General features: G+C 36.3%; 1 protein-coding gene and 1 long non-coding RNA gene across 5 annotated transcripts in view; one reads left to right on the top strand and one right to left on the bottom strand.

The window, feature by feature from the left end:
* The window catches only part of SRBD1 (S1 RNA binding domain 1), a 201,828-nt gene that overhangs the window by 130,616 nt on the left and 44,112 nt on the right, over window positions 1-27,100 (top strand). The window lies entirely within an intron of this gene.
* LOC122496796 lies at window positions 86-21,634 on the bottom strand. Its single transcript, XR_006300947.1, has 4 exons — window positions 21,297-21,634; window positions 20,977-21,081; window positions 2,336-2,420; window positions 86-525 (listed from the first exon to the last, which is right to left on the bottom strand). It is a non-coding gene; the product is annotated as an uncharacterized LOC122496796 (long non-coding RNA).

Genomic DNA, 27,100 nt, shown 5'->3' with positions numbered 1-27,100 from the left:
TGTTTGTTGACAGCCCGCCTTGCCTCTCCCATAATCAAGCTGTTTCTCATCATATAATTACCAGCTCTTTAGTATTTGAGGCTTGTTGTGGATTTATAGTTGGTTATATAACGTTTGCCAAAACGTCATAGTTTAGATAAAAAATTAGTGACTCCCTTGTAGTTGTTCTACTGAAATATGAATGTGGGCTGTAATAAAAGAAAGATGCCTGAAGAGACTTATGAAATTCATTTCAAACTCAAGGGAATGTAGAGGGTGGTGTGTGTGTGTGTGTGTGTGTGTGTGTGTGTGTGTGTGTGTGTGTGTGTGTGTGTGTGTTTTCTAAGGAGGGAGTGTCACCGTAAGTCTTGCCCATCCATCTTGTAGACTCTATTGCCATTCCGAAAAGCGTTCAGTGTTCTTCTCACGAGTGTAGTTAAGCAGCACAGATGTGGGTGGCAGGATTGATTTCGTTCTGATCTAGAAGGACATGGTTTCGTTCTCCCATCCGTTCTCTTCTTTTTTCTGTCTTTTCAAAATCCCGTTCTGATGTTGAAGCCAGAAATGAAAGGAAATAAAGTCAAGTTTCAGTTCTCTGAGAGTCCAAGGTGATGTTTCAGCCCCCTGGGTAGCTTTACTAGTTGAACCAAAGCTGGATGTGCCTCCTACCCTAAAGAGAACCTATCTAGGACAGTTTTATAAGCAGACCCCTTTTTCAGTCTGGGTTATGCTGAGTGAGGTCCTTTTTGAAATAAGGATAACCTGTGTTTTAGGAAAAGAAGCCAGAAAGGTGACGTTTCCATTGCTCCATTTAGTTTTACTCTTCAAAATAGGCAAAAACATTTCCTAATCATGCTTAAGTCACAGCTTCTCTTGGAATGAAAGTTTCTGTCCATAGTCTTCTCATAGTACAGTTACTTCAAAAAAAAATCCCCTTTGAAGACTATAGTTCCACAAATTTTAATTTTCATAGACTCCAAAGTAATGTAACAACTTCTTCCTTTAATAGGTCTAAAATTATAATGGAATTTAGAATATTTTTAGTAATTTTCTCTCTTCGGTCTCAAAGGCAATGTTACATAAATTAATTTTTTCCTGTATAAATATTTATCTTGAAAGATAATATGGGAATACTAAGTGCTCTTCTTGATAGAAGGTGTGACCAGGAAAAGGGAATACTTTAAAATTTGTAAAAAGTAAAATTTTGAGGGGAAATGTATATTTTGCATGTGTGTAGTTTTTATTTCTATCTTTTTAAGGGTTCATGCTGTATCTTTGATCAGAAGCCCACATCTATTCTTTCCTAAAAGCAAAAGTCATGGAAATATTTTACTTTCCTTTAAAAGAATATGTCAAAATGCTTACTCCCTCATAGTCCATGCTCCCAAACGTCAGTGGGAATTTGTCTAACAATGATTTCCACCAGGTGGCCAGGGATAGTCAGTACTTAGGATTATTACCAGAATATGAAATGTTCTGATTTCGTGTGTGTTTTTAATACATCATGAGAATGACATTTCATATAGCTACTTGAAACTCATTGGAGTTACTATCAGGGCAAGATTTAATTCTTGATTTTAACACCTGGGCTGTGCCATGAAGTTGGAATCCAAAATTAAAAGATTATGTCTAGCTTAATCGGGACAGGTAGAAATGATGGAGTAAAAAAATGAATATTTTCCTTTGTACAGCTGTGCATATATTCTTAGGATCCGTTAGTTAGCCAAAATCTGTTGTCTTAGCAGTACTCAGGTACATAATTCAGTCAAATGAATCACAGATGATCCATTTTAGAAGCACTTTACTATTTGGGTTTTAGGAAGATAATTTAGTTGTAATTTTAAGAAAACCACTTAATGGTATATTGAGTTTTAGCTCCCCCAAATCTATGTGGACAAAATTATTGTTATAAATAAAAGAAGTGCAAATCCTTTATTCCAACTACCTGTTTTGGGGGGTGGGGGATGAAGGAGATTTAGAGATGTTATAGGATGTAATTACAGTTTTCTATTTTTTTCTCCATTAGACATTTCTGTTTGGAGAAGTTTTCTTAAAAACTATGCTAAAAATCCATTGTTACAGGGCCATTAAAAATGCTGTTTTATTATCCAGTGATTAATATCCATGACCTTTATTTTTGGATCAGGTTCATAAATATATACATTTTTCTATGTCAGTCATTGTCTAGAATTTCATTTTTGTTCTGCTTTCCATTACATACCATGAATTATATGAAATTAATTTAATCGCTCCTACAAACAGAAATTAAATGTGCCCTAATCCAGAGTTACGTTGTTTGCTTTTACAACTGTAAGTCATAAGTAATTAATTTTCCTTGGAAAATTAATTCACTTACCATTCCCAGTAGCATCATATGTTGACACAGGGTTATACATAGTTTAATATTTTTCTTCAGCATGCTGGCCTCAACTTTAGAAGACCTTAAATGAAAACAAATTAAAATTGACTCAACTGTATATAATTTGGAGTCATTTAAAATAAGTGTTGTTGTTATTGCTATCATCCAGGTGACTGGAGAATTACATTCAAACTTTACAAAATCTCCATTAGTATATTAACAAGTCTGAAACAATAGTAGTCATTAGTATTTTCTGTTCCTCAATTCTGGGTAAAACAGTTTGTACAACAACCATCAGACAGCAGCAGCATGGTGTTTTTCCATCACTTAATTGCTAGGGATGCGAAGCAGGTAGCTTACTTGCTGGACGTTTTACCGCCTAGAATATCAGCCATCATATCTGATTCTTACAGAGCTTATTTTCGGTATCCGACATCAGTCAGTAGACGGATTTTCTTCAAGGTCATCTTAAAACATAGACTATGAAAGATATTTTGTTTTAACCCCCTAAATATTTTTTATTTTAATGACTGCCTTTCTCTGATTCTTTCCTGTTTAATACTTTTTTTCCTTTGCTTTCCATAAAGGCTAATGTGGAAAATGAAATAAGCAAAAGTCTTTCAGTTAAATAAGTTAGGTTTCCCCTAGCTGCTTCTTATATTCTGGGAACTCAGAAAATATGAGCAAACCAAATTTAGCTTTTCTTTTGCATTTGCCAGGAGGTTATTTTGTAAGGTGATTTTTTTTTTCTGGTTCATAGAACTCTATAAAACATATAGTGTTTATTACTTTATTTATATTTATTTAAGTCACTAAGGTGAAACTCTAGTGATGGTGGCAATGTTACAGTTTTAACAAGTGGGGGCTTATTTTATAAAGGTGCCTTTGTGGCCACAGCTTTCAAAAATGCAGGGGGTTAGCAGTGAAATGCTCTTTATGCCTTTTGGAAAGAAAATCTGCTGTTTAATTCCAGTGTAAAAGTACTACTATAATACAAAATCACCACTGTTATTTTTTATTATTTTATTCATTGTTACAGTTAGTTTTTTTGATCTGTACTCAAGGAGTGAGCTATGTACATTCCAAAGCTGCATGAAGAAGAAAAGTGTTTTACTTGCTACTTCTTTCATAAGGAGGATGACAGAGGAGTCCCCTTCCCTGTGCTTCAAAGGGTTTCTCTGAGTGGCCTTCAGAATTATGATAATGACTTTCTTTTTAATCATCAGACAAAATTAAACCATCGCACGTGTCAAGTCATATACATTTATGCTTATGCTCTGACTCAGACACAGAGTGTTAGGCAGTCAGGTTTAAGGGAAAGCAGTCTTTCAAAAATAATTTATGTAGGCATTTTAGGCAATCATTATTCTAAAAACTTTCTAAGCCGCTCATCATATACCTACAGTGCGATTACCTCTAAATATGTATGATAATTCTGAGTGCATTCTCACACAGCTTCAAACAAAAATGCCTTTGCCTTCTTTCAGAAATGAATACAACAGGATTAGTTTATCCTTGTTTTGAGATAGAAAAGTAAACGTGTGCCGGTAGGCATTTGCTGGTATACATCTGCATTGTATTTTATAATATACTCTCTCAAAATATTACATTTAAATGGGAAGAATTTGTCATGTCCTTTATTGACTTTTATTTTGTATCAAAATGAACACCTTTTAGAGAAACATTTTTCTATTGAGCTAAGAAGTGTAGAGGGTTGTATGTGGGGCGCGTACACAAAAAGGTTGCAAGGGTGTGGAGAAAAGAAGGGCTGAGTTTCAGCGACGTGGTACTTTACTCAAAGCTGGCAAATGCACGTTATGTTAAAATTTATAAGAATTATGGATTCAAGAAACAGTGTTAAGAGAAACAAAATCTTTCACTTTCCATGATTATTTTGTGGATTCAATTAGAATGGAACTAACAAGACTTTGTGGTAGAAATGAGTGCTCTTTTTAAAAAGTGTATCATATGGAGATAGTACAAAGCTTATAATCCGCTGAGTAATAGTTGTGACAGATGTTAAAAACTATTTGTGCTATTTGTGACAAGTCGACAAACAAGTGTGTGTGTGTCAGGAGGATTCTGAGGAACTTTGAGCACATGCTGGCTTGGGTTTGGTCAATAAGATTTTATTTTTAATCTGTAAGCAGAGCATAAATAATAGCTCCCTAAAGTATGGTGGAAGTGGGTTTTGCCGATGGCTGATACCTGTTGGAGAGTGACATTGATGTCTTATAACCTGTTAATTGTTCAGTAGAGTCCTTAGCAATGCCACTAGTAGAAAAGCAAACTTGTACTTAATGAGATGTACAGCTATTATGTTCTGTTCCACACTGCTCTGTCAGAAGACTAAACTTAAATGAGTTTGTAGTTCTATTCACGAAAGTGATACTTAAATTAAAGGGATGTATAGAAAGGTAAAATGGCAATTTACCACCACCTGAGGTTTACAGAACTTTTCCAGACCCTTCAAACTGAACCATGCTCCCAATCACATCCCATTCAACCTTAATCTTACACATTGACGTGGGATAGGTTGGGTTACATTTTTGCTTTTACTAGAAACTCAAAGAAAATGGTAGTCAAGGCAGAGAGTACTACATGGGAATATCCTGTTTTTATGCTTCTTTTAATTTTATATACAGTATTATATTACATCCTTTTGGCTATAGTAAACAGCTTACCTAGATACTGCCCTTTTCTTTTGCAAGCACCATTCATCGTTTTGGATTGTCTTCAGTCTGATATATAAGAACCCTGCTTCAAAAGACTCTGTGTATATATAAGAATGCGGAATAATTTAATGTCCCCTTTTGATGGGTTTAAATAACCTAGAGACTTATGTTAATTGCAGTGGATGGATTTCCTCATTTGTCCTACTAAACCTGCTAATCAGAAGATGAAAGTGGCAGGAGAACCTTTAAGTAATGTCCCGTCTCCAAGTTGTGTCGTGTTTGCATATTAACCCGGAAGATTTTTGTCTGTAACACACACACACACACACACACACACACACACACACACACACACACACTAGAGGAATCATTTTTGGATTTGATTTTTATTAAATTTGCAGAAACTCCAAGAACTTCTTACCCATAAACATTGCTACTACGTTTATCATTTTTAGAAAGAACACTAGTTAGAAGCTATTTAATTTGTTTTAGTTTTAATATTTACCAAATTTATAGGAATCCTCACAATGTTGTTTTATTTTTTTTCCCTCCATATATGTAAACAGAATGAAGTTAAAAATAACTGGTGATTCTCCCCTGGAGTAATTAAAAGAAAAGTAATGTATTGTGTTTGCTAATAGCAAACTTGGACTTATTTTTAAGTTATCTTGAAGTTACTATACACTGTATATGATATAACGTGGAAATAAGGAAGGAAGATAGAAAGACTATTCTAGCTAATAAGAGAGTTTCATTCTAGAGGGGCCACCAAAGAGTCTATCGTGATTGACAAGTATTCTAGTGGAGTCTTTCTTCTTTCTCTCTCTCTCTCTCTCTCTCTCTCTCTCTCTCTCTCTCTCTCTCTTTTTTTCCTATAGCAGTGTTGAAGTCAGTCAAAGTATATATACAAAGCTGAGTGAATACCAGTTTCCCCAGTACAGGGGCTATTTTTTCAGGAAGTCTAACTCAAACCAGATGTTTTGCCTAGACCCAGAGTTTGTTGCTGCCAAGCATCTCATCAGAGGTCAGAGTTCTGGGCTCCGGGCCCTGCTAGAATTCTTTCACAAATTGCTATTCGGTGAGGTTTTAATCCTAATGGAAAGAATAATGTGCTTGTAAAATCTACAGTTATTACAAACACAGTATACATATTGTGGACTTCAAATGACTACATATTTCATTCCCATAAACAGGGAACACAGATGAATGCCTTGTGTGATAGCTTTAGACATTCTAACTAAAGTCTAGTATACAATTTATACCGCATTAACCATTTGCATTTGTAATACCCCCATAAAAGTAACTGTTATCTTTGGGTGACAACTGGTAACCAACTCGTGCCCCCCTCTCCCACCAACTTTTTTAAGAAGCTCTGCCACTTCATACAGCTGTTCAAATGCAAGAATTAAAAGCATTTGGAACTAAATATTGGGTATTCTCTTAGGAACCTCTATGAATGCTATAGCACTAAATGAAAAGTTCTTAAAGTAGAGCAGAAGATGCTGTTGCGGCAAGGCTTAACTGTCCCGTATTTGGAAACACATATTAAAACTGAATTCATTTACTCACATTAGAATGAAGACTATTTCTCTGTAATGGAGAATGTGATTGGTGTATATAGCTGACCTTGAATTGTGGCTCTTTTGGAAAGATTAAGGGAGATTAGTGAGACTTATTATATCTCTGCTTACTTAATTTTATATACGAATGGTATTAGGTGCTTATTTTGAGTCTTTGCTGTTGTTGATTATAAGCCCAAGAGAAATTCCCAGGTAGATATAGGTGTGTGAAACCAGAGAATCACAATTTGGGCTAGAGTTAAGTACGTTAATTAGACCATACCTACTAAAATTAAATCTGCATTTGGGAGAGATGTGTGTCAGTTTTTGTGTCAGCAAAACAGAGAGAGACTAAATTTCTGAAAATGAGGGAAGTTGAACTTAAAAAGACATAAGACAGCAGATTCTCGCATCCCTGAATTATGTCATACCAGTATGAAAACACTTCTCGGTTTAAATAGTTTGTAGCATTTATTTGGGAGTTGGAGTCTAATTTCTAAATACCACCTGTTTGTTTTCATATTTAAGTGTCAACAATATGGGGTATAATAAGTATATAAACAAGGCTCAAACAGGTTCTCCAAATCTTCCAAATACATAAAATTTGGTTAATCTTGGGAGCCCAGAAAATGCTAATAGAACCTTATGTATGGTATAGGTAGTACTTTTTAAACTACAGTTTTGAGTTTCCCTACTGTTTCTACAAAAGAAAATCAGTGTTAATATCCTCTCTCCTGCACAGACAACTGCATTGGTGTTCAGAGGAGTCATCATTTCTATGAACATTAAATTCTCCTATTAGCTGTCAATGAGTGGAAAAAAAAATAATTTGTGGAAGTGTGTGATGTAAAAAGAAAATGTTTGTAGGGCATTTGTGTTGCATCACTCTCTTTCCATTGTGCAACAGTTTTTAAAAGCTATTTTCTGGTCAATCTGTATGCTGCTTTATGCCTCTGAAAATCTAGTGTGCTGACAGGTCTTCTACAGAGTCTTACTTTCTGACGTGCATCTTCCTGAGTAAGTACTAGCTCCTTTCCACATACAGTACATCATATTTGCTACCCTTATGTAGTTTCACCTTATTATAGCATTGCTTAGAAGGGATTTTTTTCTTGGAAGAAAGGTGCGAGATCTCGTGGTATTTTTACTGTCTTTGACATTCTGAAAAGTGAAATAATGTTTTTTAAAATTTGATTATAAACTATAATTGGCGACCTCCCCCACACTCATAAAGACAGGTGATACCATTATCAATTTCTGTAAAGAAGTTGAAAGTAAATGTCAAAACTTGAGGCTACATTTCATTCTGTATTGTATAATCATTCAAGTGCAATTAAAAGAATAGTCTGAGACTGTGATCAGTTAATGAGAAACAAACAATTTCATATTAATGAGTTCCCATTTGCCAATAATTCTGTCATTTGTAACTTGAATCAGTCATCACCCCTGCAAATAGCCCTTTCAAGACATTATTTGCAATTTTGCCCTCTGTTTTCTGTCCTTGATGTTGTGAAAATGGCCGTCTACTGTTACAGGAATGAAAAGAGATCCCGTTCAAACATCTTTTGTGTTTCCACTTTCAGTGAAAAATGTTTTTCAAACCTGCAGCTGGTTATTTCTGCAGGAGTTCCCACTTATGCTCAGATTTGATTGACATTTTGAAATGGCAGCTTTTCATGAAAAGCTGTTAACTTGTAGAATTCAGTTATGGTACTAAGACAGACTGACTTTGTTCTGTGGCTGGGACCTGTCCAAACTAAATAGAACCCTGCATCTGAATTTAATAGTGCTACTCAGCCAAGATAGGGCAGTTTTGCCTTTTTTTTTTTCCTCCAAAACTCTGATGCTTCTTATGTGTTCTAAAACTAACTTGATGGATATTCATCCCAACATCTTTCTGTTCTATAATTGCTTTAATTGACATATATAGTCATTCTCTTACTTCCCCCCTTGAACATCTAATGAACAAGGACAGTGCTTTATTTTAAGATACGATGCTGAGAGGAACTTATTTCACAATTAATGTTATAAAGCACAAAAAAAATTAGGAATATTATAATTGTTTTCTTCCTGCATAGAGGATCTAAAATGTTTGGAAACATGTTCCTACCAGGACTTACAGATTCAAAGGTTCTGTGAAAATATTTTGAAAGCCATTTTGCATATGATACTAATCAAATATAGTTTACTAGTATTATTTATTCATTTACTCAATAAATAATTATACCCTCAATTTCAAAGCAAATGTGCTATAAACCATGGGAATCACAAAGAACGTGATCCCTACCCTTAAGGAACTTTGAATTCAGTATCTTCATATTAAACTTAACTGGTAATTAGTGCTTCCACGTGTACCAATTTATAACATCTAATGATAATGACGTTTTATTTTTCAAATGCCTCGCTGTTCTTGTACTTGATTTCCATCTCATGAGATGAGTAAGAAAATTTAGTATCCTAGTCCTTCGTGTTTTTTTGTTTTGTTTTGTTTTGTTGTTGGCGTTTAGGTGTGTGTATGGTCCCATGCTATCCTGTTAGGAAATGTAAAACTCTGGTTTCACTTCCAGATTTTGGGGCACTATTTGTTTTGTTATATGGGGCTCTTAAACCTGACCATGATACCTGGTTTCACCTGTCCTAGAGAACCGAGACCGTTAATTACTAAAGACCCTGATTACTTTTATGAAGTGATCAGCTTTACCCCTCCAAGTTTCATTTTAATAGGTGAATCTTGGGGCGCCTGGGTGGCGCAGTCGGTTAAGCGTCCGACTTCAGCCAGGTCACGATCTCGCGGTCCGTGAGTTCGAGCCCCGCGTCGGGCTCTGGGCTGATGGCTCAGAGCCTGGAGCCTGCTTCTGATTCTGTGTCTCCCTCTCTCTCTGCCCCTCCCCCGTTCATGCTCTGTCTCTCTCTGTCCCAAAAATAAATAAAAACAACGTTGAAAAAAAAATTAAAAAAAAAAAAAAAAGAAATAGGTGAATCAGGTATGATTATACAGTTTGTATTAACTGTAGCTGGTAGATAGACTTTAGGTTCCATAGCACATCCCGGCGGGAGCTAGAGCTCTACAGTAGGCTCTGTGACAATGTTGATGTAAGTAAGATGCAGTGTTTTAATTTTTATTCCTATACTTCTGAAACAAAAAGAAATTCAGGGTTGATGTTGGTTGAAAATATTGCTACGATGATAATTTTAATGTTTCCCTGGACTTTAATTTCTTTTGATGATGTGTAAGGAGTAGTTTCAGAATCTTAATTTAACATATGTGTTAGACATACCGTAGATTCAGAGTTGGCAAACAGATAGCCAAAAGGCATTCCTTAATCTTTCTGTGGGATTAGTTACTGATGTAACTATTTCAGTGTTCAGATGGACAATATCTATCAAGGGACTTTAAAATGTCCTTTTTCATTTTGACCAATTCTTGGGGGGGGGTGCGATTATGTCCTAAGAAGTAAGTTAACTTTTAAATTTTATGCATAAACATATTCTTACAGTATTACCTATAATTAAATACTGAGAAAGCAAAGGAAAATGTTCGATTTTTAAAAAGACTTTGGATTACTAAAGTGTGTCCATATAACTGAATAAGCTACAATTATTTAATGTTAAGTTTCCAAAGAATCTTAAATCAAACGTCCAAATATTCAGTCAAAAACTTGGGTTTGTATTTGTATTACAAGAAGAAAAATATGCCGATGAAAAGTTGAAGGAACAAGGAAAATCCCTAAACATTAAGATCAGTTGCTCCCCAGTGATAAGATTGTATGTGTCATTTTCTTCTCCTTTGTGCACCTGCACACTTTCCTAATTTGCTGTAATTAAAACATGTAACTCTTATTCTGTGGGGAAAAAAAGATTTATTAAAATGAGAAATCTAGAAAAAAATCATAGCAACACATTGGAATCTTAGAATCCTGTTTTCTGGTATCTTTCTAAGGGGCAGCTTGAGACCTTAAATAATGGTTTTAGTTCAGGCAGTGAAAACCAGTTACCTATGGGCCATATTCACCAGCAGAAGATTTCATTTAGCTAGCACTGGAATTTTAAAATAATTTTTAAGTTTGATTGGAAAGGACACACCACCAGTGAACCACCAGCCCTTACCCATCTCCGTCATATTCCTGGCCTGATTTGTGTAACCTCCCAGGCCTCTGAGATGCATATATTGTATTTGTATAGGGTCTGTGCCTAATGCTGAATACTTCTCTCAATAGTAGAATGATCCATTCCAGTTTTGGGGTTTTGTTTTGCCTGCCCAACAGATGAGAGTGGTGGTGGTGGTGATGTTGATCATAGCAGTTAGCATTTGTTGAGCCCTTATTCTGTGCCAGGCTTATAATAAAACTTAGATTAACCATGTAATCTAATCTTCACCATATTGTTAGGCCAGGCACTATCTCTTCTTCCATTTTATCAAGGAAACAACTGAAGCTCACAAGGTTAAAAATCTGTTAATAGTAGAGCCAAGATTTGAAGCTAAGTCTACTTTGATTCAAAGTCTGTGCTCTTAATAGTTAAGTTGTATGCATAATTAATATAATTGAGCATCACTGGGCATCTGTAACCATGCTGCTTATGTTATTGAAGAGAGGACTTGATTACAGTTGCCATTCTTGTTTATGCATGTCACACATGAAAGGAGAAAAGGGTTTTGGTAGTATTCTTTATACTGCTGTTAAACAAACTATGTTACTTCATTTTTAGTTTATAACTGTACACTGTATATTAAGATATAGAGAGGAAATACTGGCATTTCCAATGAAAACTTGGTATAAATGTCATTTTCTGTACTAAAGAATTGAATACCTGTTTCTTAATATAAAATTATGTTGATTTCAAATATGCAATTGTTATATGTTCAGTCCCTGTTACGTAGCATATTCAGGAACATTACATACCCATGTCGTAAGTATCTAACTAAAAACAAGGCTCTCTGGTAAATACTTTGGTACATAGCTTTCATACTTCTACATTTGTTTTACCATTTGGTTTTCTTTTGACGAAAGAGACCAATTTGGGGATTCTGTGTAGAGGGAGAAAATTGGTTTATATAGAACAAAATAATGCTTTCCAAAGTTTTTAATCTCATGAGGGTTAAGTCACGTGACTCTGATCTCTGAATCCCGTTTAGGAACTGTGACATGCCATTTTCAAATTATTTACAAGTGATGGGAAAAGGAAAAAAAGAAGTGACCTTTGCTTTAAACTCTCCTTCATTCAGCAGACACAAAGCATTTATTACACTAGTAGTACGTGGAAGGTTTGAAAAGAGGAAAAAGCAGTAAGTAAAACCCTACCATTGATAGATAACTGTTTGGAGGTGTGTAAGAGGTAGTAAATGCTTTGACTTTGTGCATGTCAAAAAGGCATTTGACTCTCACACTTGAATAATAGTTTCCCTGGGTGCAGAATTTTAGGTTGAAAATAATTTTTCCTCCAAGGTTTTGTTGCTTCCATTCTATCACTTTCTATCATGCAGTGGTATTGGTGGTGACCCGATTCTCATTCCTTTGAGGGGGACCTGTTTTTCACATCTCTGGAAGTTTTTGTTGTTGTTGTTGTTGTTGTTTTTCCATTTTCCTTTATATGCCTAGGTGCTTGTCTCTCTTCATTCCTTGGGCTAGACACTTGTATCTTTTATAATCTGAAGATGTCATTTGGCTCTGTTAAAATACCTTGTGCTATGCATTTGATTTATTGTCCTGTGTTTTCTCTAACTTTGCTAAGGTAGATAAGGACCATCTTAGGTGGAATCTGTCTCTCTTTTCTGAAATTTTCAGCCTTTGATTTTTGTTATTGTTGTGCTGGGCCAGCCCTCAACTTTACCTTCTAATCATTTTATTTTGAATATATCATTTTGGTAATCTTTTTTTTTAATATGAAATTTATTGTCAAGTTGGTTTCCATACAACACCCTGTGCTCATCCCAACAGGTGCTCTCCTCAATCTTAACTTTAATTTCTAAAAAATGATCTCTTGATCTGTAATTCCTTTCTTATGGTATTATTTCTTGTTTGTTTTTATTTTTAGCTACAACATTTTCTTTTATTTTCCTAAGACTGCAAACCAGAGGGATTTCCCCCTCTATCTCTGTTTCTCCTGCTTTTTTTTGTCTGTTTTGTTTTGTTCTTCTGTTATCTTGATATTCCTTGGAATGGAGACTTTTTCAGTTTTTGAGAGAGCCATGGTGATCTCTTCCTATTTAAGAATATGGCCATATGAGGCCAGATGGAGCTTTGCTATATGCAAGTAGTTTGCTTTATTGTGATCTCTTGAGGAGAGGTGTCTATTCTTTAACTGGGCAATGTCTACATGCCACGTTTCAGAAGACTTTTTCCCTGGGGCTTTTTTAATTTCCTTAGTGAAGAATCCTACATTTTTTTTTCCTCTTTGGTGAGGGAAGGTAAAATAAATATTTGGCTGTATAGGTGGAATAAATGTTTTGGATGCTGCTTGTGGTGAATTTGGAGGTATACTGGGTTGACTAATGTGCCCCCCAAATTCATAGCTACCCAAATCCTCAGAACATAGTCTTACTTGGAAATAGGGTCTTTATAGATATCATTAAAATAAAGCCATACTGGATTAGAGCTCACCCTAATCCAATGACTGGTGTCTGTATGAGAAAACACACACACAGAGAAAAGAGCACTATGAGAAGATGAGATAGGGATTGGAGTGAATATAAGTGGAAGCCAAGGAATACCAAGGACTGCCAACAGTACCAAAAGCTAGGAGAGTGCAGTGGAGTGGGTTCTCGCTCAGAGATGGTGGACTTCTAGGCTCCACAGCTGTGAGAGAGTACATTTCTGTTGTTTTAAGCTACCTAGTGTAAGGCAATTTGTCGCAACAGCCCTAGGAAACTAAAACGCGGTGCAGCAAGCAGTCTTAACGATCTGACCAGCACGCTCACCAGACCTTTTGAGCAGCGTCTGTTGCCTTCCGGCCTTCTGCATCTGGGCACTGTACAGAAAAATTGCAAACGGCCAGACCTCAGACTTGAGAACTCAGGCAAGAGTAAAGGGTTTCCAATCCTTAGGTCTGTGAGATTTTAGCTTTAAAGGTGAGGGAAGGATTTGCCTCTCCCCTGGTGTGAGTAAGGGCTACAAAGACTCAGTCGTGGCAGGGTGTGGCACAGTTTTTTGTCTACACTCCTGTTCTTCTCTCTCAGCATGTGTAGTTGGGAGACCACCAGCCCATCCCTGGCATGGTAGAAAGGACTGTGGTCTAGGGACTTGCGGTTCCAACATTAGGAGCATTTATGAAGTAGTGACCTGATTCCCCACCTCAGATTTCTATCAGGATTGATTGTCTTACGCACCGGGCTCCTTTTTCCATGGTGTGCTGTCCTGAACCATCTCCTTTTTATGTGAAATCAGCCTGCCGAGAGTCCTGGCACGTTAATTTTTACCTCTCACAGAAGGCAACTGTTTTATAGTCTGACTCAGAATGAATGCCCCAGGTCTTATTCCGGTATGGTCTCTGGCGTATCCCAGGCCAGAGCTTCTCCAGAGGTTCCGCCTGGTTCATGAGCACCTTCCTCATCTGTGTCCTCTGCGTGATGTACCAGCCTGCAGCCTCTTCCTTCTGACTCCTTCCTCAAGACACCTAGACTAAGGCCTTGAGGAACACATGTTCCCAGCCACTGGACTTTCTCTAGTACCAGGTACCATGGAGGTTTAGGCAGGGGGGAATGTCCCGGCCTTTTTTTCTTTTTAAATTATCTTTCTATTTTTGTTACACTTTCTAGGGAAGATTTGTAGAACTCAAGCCTTTAAATTCAATTCCTGTTAAGATGGATAGTTTCCCAGGTGAGCTATCAATGGTTGAAAAGTATATCTGATTTTTAGAACTAGCCATTATTAAAACAAGTATGGCATGGTTTCAAGTCACTGACGACATGTGGTTTTCTATGCTGTCTATGCATTGCTTTCTGTAACGAGTTTCTCACTTTGTTCCATGCCTTGACTAGCACTACTTCCTTTTCTACCACTTCTTTACTTCTGGGAAGGTATTGCTTCTGTAGATTTCACATTGTAGAGTGAAATTCACCTTATGGTGACCCCTAACCTATGTAGTAAATCCTCTGAAATTAATTTTGGTTCTTTCTGATCTGTGCCCCCATATGACTCCCCCCAAGGTTTCATTATTAGATTTTGACAGCCTTTTAAATTTGTAAGTGCCACAAATTTGTCACTAGAGATGAATGGGTAAAAAGAAAATTCCTTGCAGTGGAGGATATGGGTAAAATATTTCAAGCGACAGATCTGCATCAATAATGTTAATGTTTATAGGGTGATGAAAACCATATAAGTCTTAAGCCAGAATCTTGTTTCAGCTGAGTCCCAGAAATTTTGACCACAGAAGCCAAGGCACATTCCATTTATTCCAACAAATGTTTTTTTCAAGTCCTTTCCAACTGTCTGAAAGACAATTGTCACTCTTGAATGCCTGAAACATTAATTTTTTTCTGCCATATTAGTGAAAAGCAATGGAAACATTGTCTACTATTCCCAAGGTGACTTTTGTCTTGCCTTGAGTTCTAAAATGGAAAGCAAATTTGACAATGTTATTTTGCCCTCTATTTTTCATGTTCATTCTCTGGCGAGGTTTTTAAGAAATTTTGCATCATTCTTTTTAACTGACTTCTGGCCTTGTTTCATGCCAGAAGATTGCCTTTACTGAGCACTGAGCAGCCACAGTCACAGATTTTCCTTGTTATTGATACCAATAGCGTTCGCTCAGTGGTTTCTAATTTTGGTGAAAAAGAGTATTAATATTTGGGGGACGAAGAAGTACATTCAGAAGACATCTAGAAAAAAACATAATTGAAACTATCATCAATATGATGCCAATGAGCATATATGTGTATGTATATGTATTTTTTTAAAGAGAAGGATAAATAATATTAAACCATTATAGTATGGTCTTTTGTTTATCTGCATAGTGATTGTCATATTTTCTTTAAAAACATTAATGAAAAATGATTTATTAAAAAGTCAGCTATTATAAAGTTTCCAAGGGAAATTAAAAGTAGTGCTTAGGAAGAAGAAGAAAGAAAAAGGAGAGAAAAATACCAAGATTAAAAATTAAAAATTACTACCACCACCCCCCTCCCCCTCTCCAAGCCTGCATAGAAGCTTTCCTTGACTATGGGTATTTTTTACCAAAGTCATCTGGAGGTGATACCCTAACAATATAGCAAGCATGTTCATTTTACAATGGAAATTTTATATTACAGAAAGCATTATTATATTACAAGTTGTTATGAAGACGGGTTTCTTGAAGTGGGCCCTTATATTACGTTGTCCTAAGTAAGTTATAATAAAATAGCTAATTAGTATTTATGAAATACTTAGTAGGGATGGAATGAGATTGTTTTCTCCCTTTTGCAGTGGATGAGAGAGTAAGGTAGCAAGATGTTACTTAACTTGTTTAGTGTTTCTCACTGTCTTTCATTTTCATTTATTTCCAAAGGTTAAGATATATAGCATAGGCTATACAGTCGAATTTCCTGAGTTCAAATTTTGGCTTCACCATTTATTAGCCTAGTGAACCTGGGCAAGTTATCAAATTTGTCTTCATTGTCATCTTTATCATCATCATCACCATCATCATCATCCCTAGTGTAGAATTGTAGTGTGTTAGCACTGGAAGGTATTTAAGAAACTATCAAATCCAACCCCCTTATTTTCTAAAGAAACCTAGGCAAGAAAATCAAGTGACTTAATTTTTCATTAACTAGAAGAGTAATCTTTTAACTTTTATGTCCTTTCTATTGCAAAAGTTTTCAGATTTGATTTTGTGGTCTAGTAAAATAACTTAAAAAAAAAAAAAAAAGAAAAGAAATGTGGTCCTGGTAGCCAGTCTCCAAAATGGTTTAAAGTAATCCTACCTTGTGGTATTAACACTCTGATATAATCCCTTCCCACATTGTACTGGTCTTTGTGACCAGTAGACAATGACAGAAGTAATGGCATATCCCTTCTGAGATTAAGTTACAAAAGTCATTGTGGTTCTGTCTTGGATGCTTTCATTCTCTTGGATCACTCACTGGAGGGAAGCCAACTTCCATGTCGTGAGCAGCCCTAGGAGAGACCTATATGGAGAGGACCTGAGGCCTGTGGCCAACAGCATTTGAGGAGCTCAGGCCATCAGCCAACCATGATGCGAGTGAGCCATCTTGGAAAAAGATCTTTCAACCCACTCAGATCTTCAGATGATTTCAGCCCCAGCTGACAATTTGACTGCAGCCTCATGAGAGCTAGAACCATCCAGCTAACCTGCTCCTGGATTCCTGACCCATAGAAACTGAGATAATAAATGTTTGTTGTTTTAAGCTACTAGATTTTGGGGTATTTTGTTACACAGCAGTAGATAACTAATATAGTAGGGTTAAGGAGAGTGATATATTTCTCTCCCCCCCACATAACAGGGAAAAATTAAAGGACTGTTTTAGTACCAAAATAGCAGGAGTGTCTTAATTATATAGTACAGGACAGTTCTTTAAATTGAATAAATTCATCTCGTCGAAAAACTTTGACATTGTTCTTTTTCTCATTTTGCAATTGACCACTAAAAAGTTTGTCATGAACTGACATTTGGGAACCATTGTACTTCATCATACTGTATTGCAGTTAGTAATTTTTTTTTTAAACGTTTATTCATTTTGGAGAGAGAGAGAACACAGGCAGGAGAGAGGCAGAGATGGGGAGAGAGGATCCAAAGCAGGCTCTGCACTGACAGCAGTGAGCCTGATGTGGAGCTCATGAACCGGGAGATTGTGACCTGAGCTGAAGTCAGATGCTCAACTGACTGAGCCACCCAGGTTCCCTGCAGTTAGTAATTTTTGACTTTGCCTACTTTTGTGTCCTCAGATGTTTGGTGAATAAAGGAAAATTTGTTGTCTTTTGAAATGCAGCTATAGAAAAACCAAACTGAGGAAACTTGGGTTGTATTCCTTGTTCATGGTAGAAGGTATAAGAGCACATGAACATGGTCCTGACTTCAATCACTGTAGCCAATATCTGTGTACAGATGTACTCATCTGTGAACTGAAAGGTTATACTATGACGTCCTGTAAGACTTTCCAGTCCTAAAAGTTTTGAGAAGTTATTGTAATAGAAGGCATATATATTGGAATATAGTCTAATATGGGAATTTACTTAGGAGAAATGGGAGCATAGGTCCTGAAGACCTTTGGACATCATTCTTTTCTCTTGTACTATTTGCCCAAAAAAGGGAGGTAGCCATGAAATAATTTGCTTTTTACATTTTAAAAAATGTAATTGTTTAGAACTTATCAGGACTGATAGTTACCCAAAAGGAGAAAGAAGGAAAACCACCAATAGAAGGGACATAACTCCTTTTCTTCTGACTCTGACATGAACATACTTATGTCCTAACCTCCATACTTACTGTTCTGCTGTGAAGGAACCAACCATAAATGAAAATGTCCCGGGGCACCTGGGTGGTTCAGTTGGTTAAGTGCCTGACTTTGCCTTAGGTCATGATCTCATGGTTCCTGAGTTCGAGCCCTGCATTGGGCTCTCTGCTGTCAGTACAGAGCCAGCTTTGGATCCTCTGCACCTATCTCTTTCTCTCTCTGCCCCTCTCCCACTGGTTCGTGTTTGTGCTCTCTCTCTCTCTCTCTCTCAAAATAAATAAAAACAAACAAAAACCCAGAAATGGGAATGTCCCAAAGCAGTCAAGTTTCCCTTGAGAAAAAGAAAAAGTATCTGTCATTCATAGCTGAGCTGGTTAGGTGGCAAATCATAATTATTTTCAGTGTGTCAAATAAAATGCCGTAATTGATTTTTCTTATTGACAGAAGGATAGAAAAATTAGAGGGAAAGGGAACAGGAGAAAGTAAATTATAGTTTTATAAGAGAAAAGACTAGTACCCTGTCAAAACAACGACTGTACTTTGTTCACAAATCTCCTTTTTTTTTCTTTCTTTTCTTTTCTTTTCTTTTCTTTTTTCTTTTTTTGGTCACTACATAGACACTGTCACCATTTACATCAGATTTGTAATAAGAACAATGTGATACAGAATTTTAAAAGCATACCTATTTTGTCAGATTATTTTTAGTCATGGTAAGCCTTATGAATGAATAGAAAATATTACCTTGTAAACAAAAAATGTGTTCCTGGTTGTTACAAAACTTTCCCATAAAAAAAAAAAATAGGTAAAGTCAGTGGGTTTTCTTTGCAACCCAAGCAAGAGAGCTGGAATTAGCATCGCTAGATCAAATGATACCACTTCACTTCTGAGAAACAGAGAAGGGCATTGTGTTCAAAAGCTTGGGCTCCAGCAATAGACCCATTGCATTCAGCTACACCCTGGCAGTGTGACCTTGGGCAACTTGCTTAACTGCTCTGTGCCTCTTTACTCTTAGGCAAAATGGAGCTAATTATACAACAATAATAACAACCACAGGGGTGTGAAGATGAATTAAGTTAGCAGTATAAAATTCCAGACATTTATTAGCACCCAATATAAATATTTTCTGGTGTTATTACTAAAAAAATGGATTTTCTTGTACAAGGAACTTGAAGAACTTTGACAGCTTAGTATATAGCTTCTCCGCAGCCCTTTGTATTTTGCCCCTTCATGGTGGTAACACCCGAACCAAATTATGAATTCTCACTTGACAATTCAGTCCTGTCATGATCATTTACTTATGGAATATCTATCATTAAAGGTTAAGTGTCTCATCCAATGAAAATTACTAGGTGTTCATAAAAAGGATTCTGGAGGGAACACTCAGTATAAACCAGTAGTAGTTTTTAGATGAATTTCAGAATTATTTGCAAATAGCAACTGCAAAAGAATTGTATTCAGTTTTTCATTTTTATAGCTGCTTACAGTGCACACTTCCACCTCTGTCCCTTGTTGCTGCTCAAGCCTTTCCCTACACTTTGCCTCCCTCCCCAGGTTTTAGATGTTTATTATGTTCATACCTGGAATGCTTCCCCATACATCTCTCCCTTGAGCTCCAGATCCCATATATTTAGCTGCCAACCTGACTTTTCAGTTTGGAAGTCTAATAAATAGACTTGTCTAGAAAAGAACTCTTGGCCTCTGTCTGCTAACTCTCCCTACCTTCCCCAGATTTAAGATGGAAACCATTAAGTGAATCTCTGCCATCTTTCCCTATTTTCGATTAATGACATCACCATCCACCCAGTTAGTAGAGCCACAAACCTATCCTCATTAAAAATTTATTTTTATTAAAATCCTTGATCCTTTCTTTTGCTTCATCATCTCCCAAAATTGACTGCTTCTCCTTTTTTCCACTCCAACCTCCTGACTCTAGACCACAGTCTAGGTATACTGAAAAAGCCTCTTACCAGGACTCCCTGTTTCCACTTCTGTCTGTTTTCAGTCCATTATATACAGCATGCTTTTTTTGCAAATGTGTGTTAGATCCTGTCTCTGTCCCCACTGTAAAAAGAATAAAATTCAGACTCCTTGCCATGGGACCTGTCAGACCCTTATCTGCTTTATCTCTGACCACTTTTCCTTTTGCCCATTATGTCCTAGCCACACTGCCTCCTTTCAGTTTTGTGAACATTTAGCACATTCCCTTCTTAGGGTTTTTGCATTTGTTTTTTCAGCCTAGAATGGTCTTTCTCTGGCTCTTTGCATGGCTGGCTCCTTCTCATTCTTTAAGTGTCCGTTTTACTGTATTTCTTCAAAGAGTCAATCCCCAATCATTCACGTAGCCACCTCCATTCTCTGTGACTATCATGTTACCCTATTTCCCTTATAGCATTTATCACATTATAATTATAATTTTTATTTGTTTACTTAAGTTTTCATCCTGTTTGCTGCTGTAATCTTATTAATTAGAACAAGGCCAAATACAAAGCAGACACTCAAATAATTTATAACACTCATTGAATGAATAAATGAATAGGTTTTTATAAGCATTAGAACGTTTGTTTTTTATTTGCTTGCTGTTGAGTCCATTCAAGGCACTTCTAAGCTTCACTTTCAAGCTCATTCAGGTTGTTGGCAGAATTCATTTCCCAGTTGTATGATTGAGGGCTTCAGCTTTTTGCTGGCTGCTGGCTAGAGACCACTTTCAGGTTCTAGAGGCCACCCACAGTTCCTTGCCACATGGGCTTCTTCAATATGACTGCTTACTTCGTCAAGAAATTAGGAAAATCACGTTTCCCCTGTTAGGTAACTTGATCACAAGAGTGACATCCTGTCACCTCTGTCATATTCCACTGCTTGGAAGCTCACACTCAAGGTGAGGGGATTATACAAGGAGTGATCACCAGGAGGTGAATCTCTCTGGAGGGTCTCCTTGGGGTCTGTCTGCCACAGTAATTAATGATAAAGTTAAGTGTGACCTGGATCAATGTGACTTTTAAAAAGAGTGAAACTTACTACTTCTTCCAGTTGGAATGACGGAATTGGGTTGCCTCTTAAAATTTTCTGTTCAAAATAGTAGGTGTTATTTATAAACCATCTCTTATGAACCAAGAGACACCCCTGCTTCAAAGGGAAAGAAAGAAGTTTTGTTAGAATATTATAAAAGGGAAGGGACATAAAGAAGAAAAGCTTTCATATAAAATGGAAGTAAATTTCTAATTCACTTTAAAAGTCAAATTTATTTAAAATTGTCAGTTCTAACTGAGATGTACTCCATCAGAGTATTCCTCTTAGTGGTTTGAGAAATGAATACCATGAATTATTTGTGCTCTTACCTGCTTGTGTAGCTGATCCTTTAAGGACCAGTGTTTAGTTCTTATATCCTAGAATTCTTTCCTTAGTAACATCTGTATCCGTCTTCTAAATTCTGGAATTCTCCAATTTGTATTTTCTATAACTCTATGACCTAACCCTTGTCCATGGCCCAGTTATTCTATGGATCAAATGGGCTTGATTCTGCCCAATTCTGCAGTGACCCACAGAGATATCTTGGGAAAATACTACATTGAGTCTTAACGAAAAAATTGTGTGAAATATAACATATTTTCATATCAAAAGTATTTTGTCCCCAGGGTGCCTGGGTGGCTCAGTCAGTTAAGTGTCTGACTTCAGCTCAGGTCACGATTTCACAGTTCATGAGTTCAAGCCCCGCATTGGGCCCTGTGCTGACAGCACAGAGCCTGGATCCTGCTTCGAATTCTATGTCTCCCTCTCTCTCTCTGCTCCTCCCTCCCCTGCTCACATTCTGCCCCCCCCCTCTAAAATATAAATAAACATAAAAAAAAGTTATTTTGTCCCCAAACCTATTAGTGATATCAAGGTTATGTACCTGTATCAAAGTTTGCTCTTTGACCTTCCTTTCTGGTAAAGGTGCCTAAGTCCATTTTTATTCATCCTGGTGATGAGATCTTCCATGGTAAATGGAGTCCTATGAATGAGTCTCAGAAATCTTGACCTGGGAGCTGCAAGTCAGGACTTTGTAAAGATTTTTTTACATCCTAGGTCAAATCTCTTAGCTTCCTTGGTCTTCTTTTATTGTGTGACAGGATGCTGTACTTTAGCTTATATTCAAAATGGCAGAAGCGTAAGTTTAATTCAGTTGCCAAGAGAAGAAAGACTTAAGCTTTTCTAATTAATAGCCTCAGAGATTAATCTATGAGTTAACAAGAACTGTTTTTGACCTAGAAACATACCAGAAACTGTTCGCCAGAGGATTTGGTGGCTTGGAATGAGAGACCCTGTGACCATGGTTAGCCTTAACATGCCATGTTAGAGCATCTCAGATTTCATTTTCAGATTTCACCTGAGCGTGCTGTTGATTGGTGCTTGCTAGGACAGTTTTCCCATAATACGAATGTGGGTTGTACTGCTGTAATGCCCTTAAAAACCGTCTCTAGTCACTGGCATCTCCTTTTATTTTAAGGCAACTCTTTTTCTTAAACCAAATTCCCAGCTTCATCAAGAAGAATCCAAAAGCAAAACTGCCAGAAATTGGCTCTTGATTGTTCCTTCCTTTATGCCTTTAAGTTGTAATTTATTGAGTCTCCACCATGTGCTAAGGAGCATAGTGTTAGGAAGTAGGAATACAGAGGAAAGTCTAACTGGCTAGCAAACACACAAAGAGATCCTCAACTAAACCAGTGCTCAAGGAAATGCAAACTAAAACAGTAGTAGGATTGAGCACCTATTGTGTGCCAGGATATAGAAGTGAATGAAATATAAATATAAATTTATATATTTTAAACACACAAACACACACACACACACACAACAAACCCGTGTGTAGTAGATGATAAGTACTCTAGATAAAAATAAAAAAGGACCTGGGGATAAAAGTGATGTAGAGGATGGAGTTTGGGAACCCTGTCTTCACTCCCACTACAGAAGGCTAGGTGCAGAATAATTGTTTCAGATTCTGTGGAGCTCCTAGGCTGAGCCACAGTAATACAGAGGCAGGGGACAGAGGCAAACAAAAGGGAACCTTGCCTTACTATATTAATGCTTCACCTGTGGAAGTACATGAATATGGATTCTGTGCTGGTGTTGTCAGCCTCAGGTATAATTGGGAAAAATGTACTGTCCACAGTTTTAATGGACCGGAAGATGTTTCATATGTGGCTGTATGTGTGGCCACATATGAGTATATGTATGTGAATTTGGGGAGACAAAATGTATCCTTAATGCTTATTACTGGAAATATGGACAGGGAACCTAGTTTTTACAATTTGGGGAGGAAACAACATTTTTTATTACTTTACATTATATCCTCCTTTTATCCCTCCCCCCTGTCCCCACCTAACAATTTAAATAGTAGACTGTCAAAATTTCTATGCACAAGGATCTCTTTTTCTGTCTCTCTCTCTCTCACGTGCACATTCACACACACAGAAGTTTCAGATCAGATTTTCTACACAGTGTTACTTTTAATTTATTAAAAGGGAAATTTCTCTCTCATGGCTAAATGTTTGTACCCTACATTTTTCTTAAGTCTGCTTTTATGACTAAGCTATAAATCTTATAAACAGAGATTTACAGTGGAAATGCCGACTTCTTTGTATTATGTCAGGTCAAAATGTCTAGCTAATTGGTGCATTTGTTCATGCATGTGTCATAAACCAGGATTATGTTTTAGTCCAGGTCCTATATTTGACCACACATGGGGCAGATAGGTGTGGTCCAGTTCAGATGTGTTAATGTTTTTCTTTTTTTGTGGTGAATTGGGTGGTATGAGGCATTGCTTTGGAAAAGCATGTGGGCAAGGCAGGCATTTAGGATTTATGGACCTTTACTTAGCTAGTATTGCCCTTATCTTTCTTCTACCATATCGACCCGTATCCACTAGGGGACATAAGAGCACCTACTAGAAGACAAAATGAAAGCCAAACTAGATTAGAATTTTAACACTGAACTAGTATGATAGCAAAGACTCATTTTTTTAGCTTCATACTTCATAAAGAAGTTACACGTTATGTTTAAATTTTAATCATCATGATAACTTTTTAGGGCAGGATCTCAATGAGATAGTTCTTAATGAGAACTAACAAGCAGCTAACTAGCCAGTCTGTGCCATCTAACTGAGTGCATTTGTCATTAACTAAGTTCCTATGTGGTCTACTGAAGCTGTACTGAGAATGATTCTGGATTTGCAAATTACTTTGTACAAAAAAGAATTACCTTTTAGGTTCAGGAGGTGAGATATCTGGGAAGAACATCTACCATCGGATTCCGAAGAACAAAAACCAGAAGTGGTCTATATGTTATATCCCAGCCATCTGTTCCAGAGCTATGAATCCTGAGAGTGAGCTGTAGTTAAGGGCATCACTGTTCCCAGCTTAATGATTCAGAAACTTAGGTATTTTTATTTATTTACCATTCTTTTTTCTTTTAAGGTATAATCTTTTAAGATATAATCTATATCTATTAAGATATAATCTACAAAAAAGGGCAAAGTGATACAGTGCAATAAGTTTTGACATGTGTAATCCATGCATATCAAGATGTAGAACTTTCCTCTCATCCCAGAAAATTTACAACTGTCCCTTCTCACACTCAGAACACGCATGTTTTCACCATAGATTAGTTTTGTCTGTTTTAGAATTTTACATAAATGGAATCATATAATGTATAGTCTGTTGCACCCGAGTTCTTCCAATCAGCTTAACGTGTGTGAGATTCATCCGTATTTTTGGATGTATCGGTAGTTCTTTTTATTGCAGAATAGTATTCCATAATATGAACATAACTACATTTTTAACCCATTCTCATTAATGGACACCTGGGCTATTCCTAGTTTGGGGGGTTTGCTGTTTTTTCTTATTAGTCAATAAAACTGCCATAAATATTTTGTACAAGGTTTGGGAGAACATACTTAAAATTTTCCCTTAGATGAAAATAATTTTTTTTTCTCTTAGGTAAAAACACTTAACAATTGAATTGCTACAGGTATTTTGAAGCTCTGTAATTAGGTAATAAGCATTTTGTGTTGAAGTCTTTTTTGTCTAATATTAATATATCCACTCTAGTCTTCGTAGTCTTAATATTTGCATAGTATACTTGTTTCAATCATTTTACTTCCAACCAATTTGTTTATAATTTACTGTATGTCTCTTGTTAATTGACAATCTTTGCCTTTTAATAGAAACATTTACTTCATTAACATTTAGTGTACTAATATGGTTGAATTAAAATTTACAATTTTGCTATTTGTTTTCTATATATCCCATCTGTTTTCTATCCTTTCTTCCTTTTCTGCTTTATTTTAACAGAAAATAAAATAATTTTTAGTTTTCTGTTTTAACTCTTTTAGTAACTTTTCATCTGTACTTCTTGGCTTTTTTTGGGGGGGGGTGGTTACTGTAGTGATTATAATTTATATTCTTTTCATAGTCTGCTGAAAGTTAATATTATACCACCTCACTACCCTTCATTCTTTGTGTGATTATTTTCATATATATATCCCAAACTATTCTGTAATTTTTGCTTTGAATGGTCATATGTCTTTTAAATAAAATTAGAACATAATTATATATTTATCATATTTACCATCTGGTATCAATTTTCCTTAGTCTGAAGAATTCCCTTTAACATTTTTTATAGTGCTAATCTGCTGGCAGTGAGTTCTCATCTACCTTAAAGTGCCTTTATTTTTCCTTCTTTGAAAGATACAGAATTTGGTGTTTTTAACTTTGAGTCTTATTTTTTAATGCAGCACTTTAAAGATGTCATTTCTTCATCTCTGGCCTCTGTTGTTTCTGATAAGAAGTTAGCCATTTCTCCTGTTGTTCCTCATATGCAATGTGTCCTTTCTTTCTGTCTGCTTTTATAATTTTCTCTCTCTTTATTTTCCTGTAGTTTGACTATCATATCCATGGATGTGGCTTTCTTAATATTTATCCTTCGTAAGATTCTTCACTGAGCTTCTCTGTTGTATACATTAAGTTTTTCAAAATATTTTGGGAATTTTGGTCATGACTTTTTCAAATTCTCTCTTCTTTTCAATTACACCTATTTAAATGTTTTGATATTGTCACACAGGCTGTGAAGGCTCTACTTTATCTCTGTTCTTCAGACAGAATGATTTCTGTTGATCTCCCTTTTTTCTGCTTATCTCCAGTCTGCTGTTAAACCCGTCCAGTAAGTTTTTCATTTCAGATACTATGTTCTCAGGTCTAGAATTTCCATTTTGTTATTTATAGTTTCCATTTATATAGTTTCCATTTATCTTCTGCTATTTCATATCTATTCATTTATGACCATATTTCCTTTGCATGAGTGAAAGTTCCTGTCTACTGTTTTCAGTATCTGGGTTTGTCCGAGTTTGGTTTCTATTTATTGATGGTTCTCCATGCCCATTCTGTTATGGGGCATATTTGCCTTCTTTGTCTAGTTATTTTTTTATTGTATGGTGGACATTGTGATGATGTTGAGATTACAAATTCTGTTGTCTTCTTTTAAATAGTATTAATTTTATTCCAGCAATCAGTTAATTTTCTGTCACATCAGATTAAATCTTATGAGGAGTGTTGTGGGTTTTTTCTAATAAACTTCAAACTTTTTAAAAACTTTATTTCTAGAACAGTTTTTAGATTCATAGCAAAATTGAATGGAAAGACAGTTTTCATATCCTCGTTGTCCCCACATATGCACTATCTTCCTGTCAACTTCCTGCACCAGAATGGTACATTTCTTACAATTGACACATTAATATCACCCAAAGTCCACAGTTTATATGAGGATTCTCTTTTGGTATAATACATTCTGTGGGTCTTGACAACTGTTTAGTGACATGTATCCACCATTATAGTATACAAAGCAGTTTTACTGCCCTAAAAATCCTCTGTGCTGTGCTGATTCCTCCCTCTTTTCCTGATAATTACTGGTCTTTGTATTATCTCCATAGTTTTTCATTTTCCATAATTCGATAGAGGTAGAACCATATAATGTGTAGCCTTTTTAGATTGGCTTCTTTCGCATAGTAATATGCATTTAAGGTTCCTCCGAATCTTACCAGGGCTTGATGGCACATTTCTCCTTAGCAGTGATTAATATTCCATTGGCTGGATGTGCCAGTTTATCCATT

The sequence above is a fragment of the Prionailurus bengalensis genome, chromosome A3, assembly GCF_016509475.1.
Source record: "Prionailurus bengalensis isolate Pbe53 chromosome A3, Fcat_Pben_1.1_paternal_pri, whole genome shotgun sequence".
NCBI lineage: Eukaryota > Metazoa > Chordata > Mammalia > Carnivora > Felidae > Prionailurus > Prionailurus bengalensis.
The sequence above is the reverse complement of the archived record's forward strand: the minus strand, read 5'-3'. Positions and strand labels throughout refer to the sequence as shown.